Here is an 11340-nt window from a genome sequence, read left to right as displayed (position 1 = left end):
CTATAGATTGGAAAATTTAAAATACTGGGCCTTTGCCACAGAGAATTTGAGAAACAGTGCAAGAACAAAGTATATACACATGTGTAAACTCTGAAAAAAAAAAAAGTTATTTGCTATGCAGCTGACAAAGTAGTAACATCGACTTTGAATTATACAAATTGACATAAAAAATGAAAAAATGGACCAAGAAATAAGCAGTAATTCAGAGATGTGAAATGTTCAATAAAATCATATGCCATTTGAACTCATGAATGGTTAGCAGTATGTTTCCACTCTTCAGACTTACAAAAATTTAAAAGGGTTGTAATACCTATTGCCAATGTAGATATGGGGAAATTCATATATATTGCTGGTTGAACTGAATTGTTACAGCCTTTTTAGGAAGCAATCTGTGAGCATCTATTAAAATAAAAATAAATTGAACATACTCTTGACTTAGCAATATTCTTCCTGGCAAATCTATCCCATCAAAATAAAAACACCCACGAGGAAGCACATCTACTCAAAGGTGTTTGTTGCAGCTCCATTCATAGTTGCAAAAAACTAGAAACAAAGTGAATGCCAGTCATAGGGGAGTGGCTGAATAAATTGAGGTCCATCCACCCCAGGGAACCTTATGTAGCTATTAAAAAGAATGAATTGGAATTATACCAATTACCTTGGCAGGATTTTTATGAGGTATACTTGAGAGAGTAAAACAAGATCCAGAAAATGTTTAATATGCTAATTGTTATGAAATAATAATTGACAAAACCCTGCATAGTGTATATCTTATATATATATGTATATTGAGATAGAATTATGAAAAAAATGAAGAAAAATAAAAAGATGTATACTAGGTCTTTAACATGGGTTATTGTGGGTGTGCTGGTGAAGATGTGGCTGGACTTAGGGAGGAGTGAAAAAAAGCAAGAAAAAACAGACTGCGTTATAAATCACAACAAGCATCATATGATCTTATATATATATATATATGCGTATATATACATGTATATAAAGTGTCTATTTTGTGTATATGCATAAAACATTTTTTAACACAATCATTACAAAAGATGTTACCTTTGTATCTACCAACTTGTAGAGATGGCCATGATAAAATGACAATAAAACAAATGGATGAGGATATCAATCAGGAAATCAATCAGGAAAAGGTTCATATCTTGGTAGAGAAATGTTCAAAGGACATACATATATTGCAATTCAATAAAAGATAAATACAAATCACCACATTTCCATATGAAAAAATGTTCAGCTTGACTAAGAATCAAAGAATGCAAGTGAAAATATTATGAGATGTTTTTGTTACATATCTGTTTTTGAAATATTATTAAAATTGGTAACTCTTGGGTTGTGGACCGCATACTCAAATATACTTCCAAAGAGAATAAAAATTAATTTATCTGGAGAAAAATATCTGCAATATACTTCAAAACAGGAATATGTCACTGATGGTGTTTCCCCTCTAGAATTTTATCCTATCAATGTAAATACATAAGTGGGAAGAGACTTTTTGTGTGTGAAAGGATGCCTACTAATAGGTGTCAACAAATAGATGAAATAGCAGAATCCCAGTATAATTTACAGTAGTGAAATGTTTGAAACTGCCTAAATGTCAAACAGAAGGGAATTAACTAAACAAAAGATTATACAAACATGAGAACTATCCATTGTTATGGAAACATGCTCACAGTATGTTGTGATTGAAAAATGCAGCCAAAGGAATAGTATTGAATTTTGTTGCTTTTTGAGTAAAACATCGTACACTTATATGCGGAAAAATTGGAGCGACAAACACAAAAATGTTAAAAGTCATTTGGGGGAGCACGATGGAATTATGGATAACATTTTTATCTTTGTGCCTTTCGGTAGTTTCCCAATTTTCTGCACTGAGCAATGATTTCAATTAGAATGAGAAGAAGTGTCATAAAATGTTAAAAGGCTGTAAAGATTACCACCTTCTGGAAGGACACTGGGAAGGGAGGTTGAGCAGGTAGGAGTTATGTGCCCTGTTCAGGAAGAGAGCCGGCCACGTGCTATGGCACCCTCTCAACATCAGGGCAGCCTATGAACTCTAACCTTTTGCTTTCAAAGCTGGAGATAAAACGAAAGGTAGGTCATTAGTTAATTGCTTTGAGGTGATTTCCGAAGTCCCTAGTGGGCTCTTGTAAATGATTAGTAATATCATTATGGCTTATACAATTGTGGGCCAGGCTGTTATTGCTTTCTCAGCACTGACTCAGGGTTTTATTGGCAAATGGCTCTCAACTTGGGATTCCCTAATCTCAAGAGGTCCAAAATGGTGGTTAGCTCTCTGAACTATTTTCTATACATAAAAAGTGTCAGGAAATTATGCCTTTACCCTTATACTGCTGTACAGGCTGACAAAGCCTTATTTTAATAACTTTTTTTGTTTGTTTTTAATGTACACACGGTGTTCAATTGATACATTGTGATGAATTGGTGATTAGAATGGTTTTTTGTTTGTTTTGGGGGGTTTTCTTTGGTGGCTGGCTAGTACGGGGATCCGAACCCTTGACGTTGGTGTTACCAACACCGAACTCTAACCAGCTGAGCTAACTGGCCAACCCTAGAATGATTTTTGATAAATATATACATTGGGAAAGTTGATTTGTTACTTCATTAATACAGATTTGGGTTTTAGGAAAGTCTTTCAAACACAGTCGTAAATTTTGTTTTTCCCTGACCCTAAGATTATTCTTGTAGTTGTATTTCATATTCAGGCACAACTTAAAATTTTATTTTAACCCCACTTACAGATATGAACTTGGTATGATATTTCAGAAGGAGAAGAGACGATAAGGCAGATTTCTCCTAACTTAGTAACCATTCTCCATTTTCCAAAAGGGCAAACTGAGGCACAGAAAGACTGGTGCAAGGTCATGATTGTTGTGGGAAAGAACCATTACCAGAACTTGTGTTTTCTATTTCCTAGTTTTTCATTTCTCCCTGGGTTGTAGGGTTATTTCTGAGGAACTTATGCATGCAGAAAATGACAAATACTCATATACACATTTTTTAAAAAAAAACAAAAAAACAGAGAGAGGGAGATTTCTTTGTACATAGTATTATCTCCTGTAATTCTTTCAACACTTTTGTGAGGTTGTTGCTGTAATTAGCCCTTTTTTGACAGAAGAAGTGCTTACGGCCACACAGCTAGTCAGAGGCAAAGCCAGAATTTGAACTTGGGCAGTCTGTATCTAGGACCCTGGTTTTAACCCCTCTGTAAACAACATTCCATCCTATCCCCGAAAAAAGGAAAAGTCAACCGGAAGCACTGTGAAAAGAACTCTTTAATAAAGTGACTAATTCTGGCAACTGGCCCAGAGAGGAAATGGCAAACCCATTTAGTTTTACTTCCATAACTGATACATATCTGAAAACTGAGTTTCTTGCTAGAAGATTTTTAAAACTCGAATTGTAAAGGCTGAGGAAATTTTAAAAACTTGCTGAAAATTCTGGTCATTGTTTGATCATTAGGGATAATGTACTTTAAAGGAAAGATTTTTTAGCTAATTTAACACCTGAATTAAATGAATAGTTTCTCAGTCCAACCAATTGGTGCTTTTTGAAAACATTCAAAAAGCTCCTTCAGTTCTTCTCTTGGTCTGTTTTCAGTGGCCAGAACAAAAAGAGAAAGATTTTTCAGTGTTAGTTCTTGTGCTGTTTTCCGAAGGCGTCTGAGTTACGTGGATGTGCTGTGGTGCTTCAGCTATAGGAAAGTTGGCATCGGAAATATAATTTTGCCAGTTCAGAAGAACTTTTCTAGGTGGAAGTACAGATTTAAATCTTGGGCTTCAAGCAAAACTTTCCCAAAAACCAGTTTTAATGGAAAAAATATGGTAGTTAGTATACATACGTGTGTGTGTGTTCAGGAGCTGGGGGCTGGGGCAGAAGTGGGGAGGGTCTTCTTTGTTGATTTCCCTAAGTCTTCAGTCAGGCTGGCCAGGTTCATCAATATTATAAAACATATTTCTAAACTGAAGAGACTGAGTTCCCAAGTGCAGCTACTATGCCAAAGCCTTCACCAGCTCAGTAAACCTTCTCTTCCAGGAGGACCGCAGACCCTGGCCTGCCTGCTACTGGAACAGAAAATGTGTGTAAGGGGCTGCATGCTCTGGGTGCTGATTGCAGAGTCTAATTCCTTCTTAGAATTTTTTAAAAGTGAAAAATCTAACCACTTTCATTATAAAAAATGACCTCTAGGGCATTCTCTGTAAATGGTGCTTGACTTTTCTTGGTGGCAAATTTCTGAGCCTGTAGAATGAACGTCACACAAAGGGCTGAGACTAAGGTAAGGCGAGTTAGGACTCTCAACTTATGAGCAAAATTCAAAGGGGTGCCAAAAGTCTTATTAATTAGGATAAATAATATTTTAGTGCAGTATTTAAAAAATCAAATTAATGCAAAAGTGTATGATAAACAGGATCTAGGACAATCCTTCAATTATTTTTAGATGGTACGTACCATTGCTTTCTGAGAACCTCTCTTTCTGGGTTAAAATCTTGCTGTCCCTTCAAATGTCTCATATAGGACGGGGTATTTAGATATCTCACTATTGTCCCATTCCTTTATTCAACAAACTGGTTGTTTATTGAGTGCCTACTAAGTGTCATGCAGAATAAAGATGAAATATTTGTCAAATTAATACCCAGCAAATACCTAATTAGAGTATTTTTTAAAAGATGCCCATAGGGACTTTCTACTTAGTAGAGAGAAGAAACACTGACAAAATGGTGGATGTCAGAGGTACTGGGTTACATGGTACAGGGCCCTTAAAATAGGTTTTTCATTTATTAGTTTAACAAATAATTATTTACTATCTACTAGTGCAGGACACTGTACATATATCCGTGAAGCATTTTAAAATGTTAACAGGCAAAATGATCTAGAGACTGAAAGTGTAAATTGTCAGTATTTTTAAAAGGTTAATTTCGTGGAGGAAGCCTTCTTTGGTGAGTTACTCTAAGGGAAAATATTTACTGGATGCCTGCCATTGTATTCTTCCAGCTGGGTGTCAGCAGTAACCAGAGAAGAAGCAGGCAGCGACAGCAAAGAAGGCATTTCTTCTTTATTAAGTCATGACTAATGAGAGAAATAAACCAAACGGGCAAAAAGTGGATATTAAGTACAGTGATGAATATTTCAGTGAAGGAGATACGCGCGTGGATGCAAAAGTTCAAGTCTGCCAGGCCGGTACAGACACTGCAACGTGCTATCGGTTGATCTCTGCTGCTTCAAGCTTTAGGGAGGGAAGTCAGCAGATTGCATCCCTTGTTCGTAAAACCCAGCGGCCACTTTCAACCCTCGAAGGGGAGTATTTGGCAGATGATGTTTTAAGTAATTTCCTGGAGGGTTATGGGGCAAATGCCGAAAAAAGAAGAGGTAGATACAAGATCCCTCTCTGTGGGAAGGGAATTATATGGGAAAAACCAAAATCGACCTCCTGTCCTAGGAAAGGAGGATGAAAGAGATAGGATAAAGAGGACAAATAGGGTAACCCAGACCACAGGCAGGGAATTAGGTGTAGTAAGCGGCGTTATAAGGTGACCTCACAGAGCAGTGGTGGGCACGAACCCTCAAACTGAAATGACAATTCAACTGACAATGATGGAACCCCTACAGTATATACGACATCATCCTGTGATGCTCTGGGGGGATTCAAAGGTGGGCAAGACACGGTCCCTGCCCCTGAAATGCTGAAAATAAATAGGGAAGAGAATGACATTCATGAATCGTTTTAATACAGAACATACTGATACAAACATATAAAATATGGTATATGTATGTCCTATGATAAAATACATATATGTGTAAATATATATACATAATTTTTAAGTGGTATTAAGTATTCCTCTGGGAGCCTGCGTTCATTTTCCTCCTAACCTGGAAGCTTAACATTGTTTAAAGCTCATGTCCAGCACAGAAGGGACACAATGAAAAGAAACAAATGACACCCTGGGGAAGCAGTCAGCATGGTGACCCACTGAGTCTCCAGGGCAGCACTGTGTCCAGGCCCATCTTGCATGGGGATGCTGTGAAATAGGTCCCTTATGATGACAGAGACCAGTGAGAAGGCCCTGGTTCACTCCACCATTGTAACCCCCAGGACATCGGTTCTTCTGGGTGACAGCCTCACCGATCGCCTAGACTTCTGATTGGCTAACTTTGGTGCTTTTTGGAGCCCAGGCCACAGTCTGGCTCGTATGGCTTTGCATTTCCGATTGCAGCCCCTCATCAGTCAGCCTCAGCCACATGAGTGCTAGGAGTCGATTCCCTTAACCGCTGATGCGTACAAGACCGTTTGGCCTTGCTCCGAGGTTGTTGGCTCCCTGGCTCTTGTTCCTGAAAACATCTGTCTTCTGCAGTGACACTGACAGGGGAAATGAACTGCCCTCTGTGTCCTTAAACTCTCCACTTTGTCAAAACAACAAATCCAGCTCAATACACTGGGGGCTTTAACATTACTGCCCTGGGGCTCTGGGCCCCAGGCAAATGGACAGATCTATTCCTGACACTGTTTGTCCTCCAGTGTCAATATTGGCAAAGGGAGGGTAGCAATGGGAGTCTAGCTAGTTAAATCAGTCTTTAGAGGGAAGAGAATCAAAGACCGGTGTCAACACCGATTTGACTGAATTTTAACCTCATGGATGAGTCAATTCAGTTTGAAAGGGTTGAACCCCTTGGACATGGAAACCCGGCCACAGAGCACCTCCTGAGGCATGTCACCAGAAGGCAAACACACGTGGACTTTTGAGGGCCACCTGTAGGCTTACGGAGAACGTCATTTGTGCTGCTGCACACCATGGAAAGAGAAAGCTACAAATCACGGCTGTCCTACTTGGAAGGCCTGTGCCCTGGACAGTCCTATGTTACTGTATTATTCTGGGAAAACAGCAGAATTCCCAAGAACAGCCAACAATGCCCAGCCTGGTGCCAGATTATTTCTATTTTCCCAGTAGTTATTCTCCAGTAAATGCTAATTTGCTAACCAAATGGGTAATTTTTGTTGGTCCTAAAGAAGTAATAACCAAGCGTTCTATGGGATATATCTTGCTCTTTCTTTCAACTCTTCCACACCTCTTCCACCTCCAGCCTTTAAAAAGGTTACTGAGTTAGGAGCCAAGTTGGTCACTGTACTTTATGATTACAATACTTGTAAACAATTAATAATAGTTGTACAATGTTCACAAGGCCCCTGAGGGTGCGTGACTCCAAACTGCACTCCTCTCAGGGTTAAGAAACTAGCTTGGCGGATCCCCTCCCTGGCCAGCTACCAAAACCAAAACCAAAACAAACAAAAAACTGGCTTGGGCAGATACAGGGAAAAATTACCCTTGCTTTTTATGATGCTTGCTATGGTTTCTAAAAGGAATAGTAACATCTTAGAGACTGTTAGGGTGAGAGTCACCACGATGAAGAACCATTTGAAAAAGAACCAATTTAAGGAACAATTGGGGATCTTAATGACATGGCAGCACTCTTTAGCTGAAAGATGTCTATCTGGAGGAGGAGTTGAAATGTTTCTGTTTTTCCAAGCAGTAAAACGAGGACCAACTGTGAAAGTTACCAGGAAACCTATTTTATTTCACCTCCATAAAGAACTTTTCCGCAAATTGGATTGTTCAAAAAAAGATTATGTTGTATTGAAAAAGCAGAGAGGTCCCCATTTCTGGAAACGTTCAAGTTAAAGTGAGACCTAGTGACAGGAGACGTTGTGCTGGGCAGAGGGTCACACTGTGTGGACTTGAATGGGCTCCCAGCATTTCGGACACTTCGATTCTGTGGTAGAGAGGGAAGCTTACACACGCGTGTGTGCATGCACATGCACACACACACACACTGTCCTCCTGCAGGGCTGCAGATTCCCTGGAATCTATGGGATGGCAGGAGTCAGATGTGGCTACCTCCTAGGAATTTATCTTACTCTGATATCTCCTTTAGACCTGGAGATGGACACTAAATAAACATATGCAAGGAAGTAGAATTGTCCTCCTTGAACGTGATTTGAAGTGAAACCTTTGGAGTGTTCTTTCTTACCAGTGTTTCCCCCTCATTGTTTAAGAGAATTGTGTCAGGAGCTCTCTTCCTCTGTAATTACCCCTATCACTGCTGTTCAGAAGGTTTTAATAACTGGCAAGCAATTCTCCCAGAGAAAATGAGTGACGGGCAGTTCTAAAGGGGAACACGGAGACGTTTCATCTTGGAGCTGCAACGGTGGCAGCTTTAGTCAAGATCCTCAGACAGAGGTTGACAATGCCTGTAATGTCTCCCCGAGATGAGAGGCTACTCGCTCAAAGGGAACCCTCTGAACGTGAGCTCCATGGGACCCCCGTGCCACTTCAAAGTGTTGATTTGCCTGATGGAGAGAAGTTCCTGCTAGATTAAGGCTTTAGTGATTGTTAACTGATGACTTTAGAAAGTACCAGTCAGTTTTGCTAGATTAACAGCCAGGTTGGTTACTGGAAGCACTTTCACAGGACCTAACAGTGTGGAATTCTTAGCTGCCAAGGCTGAGGTCCCCTGTAGAGTGTGCGGTGCCTGTAGTGGGTTTAATTTGAGAGGGGGAGTGATTTTCATCATAGTTAAATGAGGCACGGGGGAGTTCAAAAGAAATTTCTGTGCCAGGCTACACAAATGCACACAGACAGTACGTCAGATGTCATGCTTTCAGGAGGCTGTGTCCTCATGGCACCGAATGTGAATGAGAAGCAAAGAATAAGATCATTCAGCACTCTTCAGCATGACTGATTTTTGCCTTTTATCCTTGCTGTCACAGGCACAGCTATAAAATGGACTCAGGGTCCTGCAATTAGGTGACGGGAAATCCAGGGCTACTTGATAGTTCACATGAGCAGGAGGACTCCATACTCTGAACAACATTTTATCCCTTTAGGAGGCTTGTCATGTATTGCAAACCATTCAGTACCAGATTCCACCCTATCATGTATTGTCCATGTGATAAATCTTTGTGTGTCTTCATACAGTGGACCTCAGCAACTAAGGACCATTTCTATGGGGGGTGGGTGGGGGGAGTCAATTATCTACTGTCATGTCATTTTGGGGAATCATATCAAAGAAAGGAAAGGACCATTGGCTACTGAGCTCCAGAATGTAAGTGTAAATTGACTAGTGTATGTGGTTCATATTAAGTTGGCAAAACAAAATCTGATGACATTGGGGGTTGAATTAAACACAAAGCGTCCTCCACTGCCTTCTTTTGCTTCTGGAATAGCTCTAACCTGTGGCTCAATACAGCTTTTGAAGACATCATCATCACAGCCTCTCTACACAGCTGATGTAATTTAACGTACATTGATTCAGCATCTGTTATAGCCTGAACTGGCTAGGAATACAAAAATAAGGAAAACATCTGGGGGAGCTATGTGTATAAATAGCTGCAATGTATGAGACATGCCATGATAGAAAGTACTGTCTGTGAGGGGTGCAGAGGAGGAAATATTAAATTAGGAACAGTGGGGGTCAGTGAAAGCTATTTAGAGGAAATAAACACTGGCGCATGTGGAAGAACCATTTCTTAGGGTTAAAAAAGACATGGTATGGCAGGTGACAGCTTATCTTTGGATTCCAGCTTCTCAATCTGTAACATATATGTATTATTCAGGACTCTTCTGAGGACTAATGGCAGAAAACTAACAAATTGGTATAAGCTAGAAAAAGAATAAATTGATTGGCATCACAAAAAGGGCGAGATACAGATTTCAGTCATCGCTGGATCCACGGGCTTGTTAATCAGGTTATTTGTTTTCTTGCTATCGAGTCAAGTTCCTTATGTATTTTGGATATTAACTCTTTATCAGCTCTGTGGTTTGCAACAATTTTCTCCTTTTCCGTAGGTTGTCTCTTCACTCTGTTGAATTGTTCCTTCGCTGTGCAGAAGTTTTTTAGTTTGTTGCAATCCCATATTTCTATTTTTGCTTTTGTTGTTGGTGCTGTTGGGATCATACCCCCAAAATTCATTGCCCAGACCAATGTCATAGACCATGTTCCTTTATGTTTTCTTCTAGTAGTTTTACACTTTCAGATTTTACGTTTAAGTCTTTAACTCATTTAGAATAGATTTTTTGTATATGATATAAGATAAGGGTCTAATTTCATTCTACTGCATGTGGATATCCAGTTTTCCTCTATGGGCTCATTAGGATTTGATCTTATTTCATTTCTCGTGTCTGCTTTCTTTTGTGTTGGCTTTATTCAGGGAGGGTCTTCACATATGATGGTAAGGATAATACCAGTGGCTTCTGGTTTAGAGTCTATCTTGTCAGCCACCTTAGCAGAAAGAGTACCTCTTCCACAGTCACACGAAAGTTCAGGAATGGCGTCTCTTTGATTTGGCTTGGTTTAAATGCCCACCCTGCCTCTATTATCACTGTGTCCAGGGAGATGGACAATTCTGATTAGCAGGTTTAGGTCATGTGTCCACCCAAGCCACATAGACTGAGGGTGGGAAGGGGTATTCCTTAAGGAAAATTAAAGTGTGATTACAAGAAAAATGAGGGATGGATGGCAGGCAGAACTGAGAGATGTCCTTGGTTCATTTCTTGTCCTATGCTACTAGAAGTTTCCCTCAGTTTTTCCTGGGGCCTTAGGATAGGGTTGACAGATATAGTAAATAAAAATACAGAGAATTCAGATAAATTTGAATTTCAGATAATGAATGATTTTTGGGGGGATTAAGTATGTTCCATGATTGTCATTTATGTGAAATTTAAATTTAACCAGTTATTTTATTTTTTTTATCTGTCAGTTTTACCTTAGTACCTCTTGGAAGAAACCATAGGAAATACTAAAGTATAAGAAGCTGTTAATAGCTTAAAATATTCCCTAAATGTGAGTTATTTTCTCTGTCTCTTTAAACAGGCTTTGAAACTTTAGTTGAAGGAGTTATCAATTTTGTCTGCATTCTGGAATCTCCCAAGGAGCTTTGAAAATATCAATGACTGGGTCCTACCCTAACTGCACTGAATTAGAATATCTGAGGCTGGGGTTTAGGATTTTTTAAAGTTCCCTAAAAGATTTTGTTATGTGGCCAGGATTAAAAAGCATGGCACAAAATCTTAGGTTTTTGAAGGTAATTTCTGCATTAGAAAACAGAGAAAAAGGGTTTGGGAAGCTGTTTTCAGTTTTTCTAGGATCACGTCAGTAGCCATTCATTCACTCTGCCTTCTACAAAATGGTTGCTGGTTCATAGAACACGCTAATAAATTTAATAAAAAGTTACCCCTGGAATGATTCTCCCAATATGTGAGGTGGCAAATGTAGCCCGAGTGTAATTTTTACATTGTGTCCAGCTTCAATTCT

Source organism: Cynocephalus volans, chromosome 10 (assembly GCF_027409185.1).
Source record: "Cynocephalus volans isolate mCynVol1 chromosome 10, mCynVol1.pri, whole genome shotgun sequence".
Classification (NCBI taxonomy): domain Eukaryota; kingdom Metazoa; phylum Chordata; class Mammalia; order Dermoptera; family Cynocephalidae; genus Cynocephalus; species Cynocephalus volans.
The sequence above is the reverse complement of the archived record's forward strand: the minus strand, read 5'-3'. Positions refer to the sequence as shown.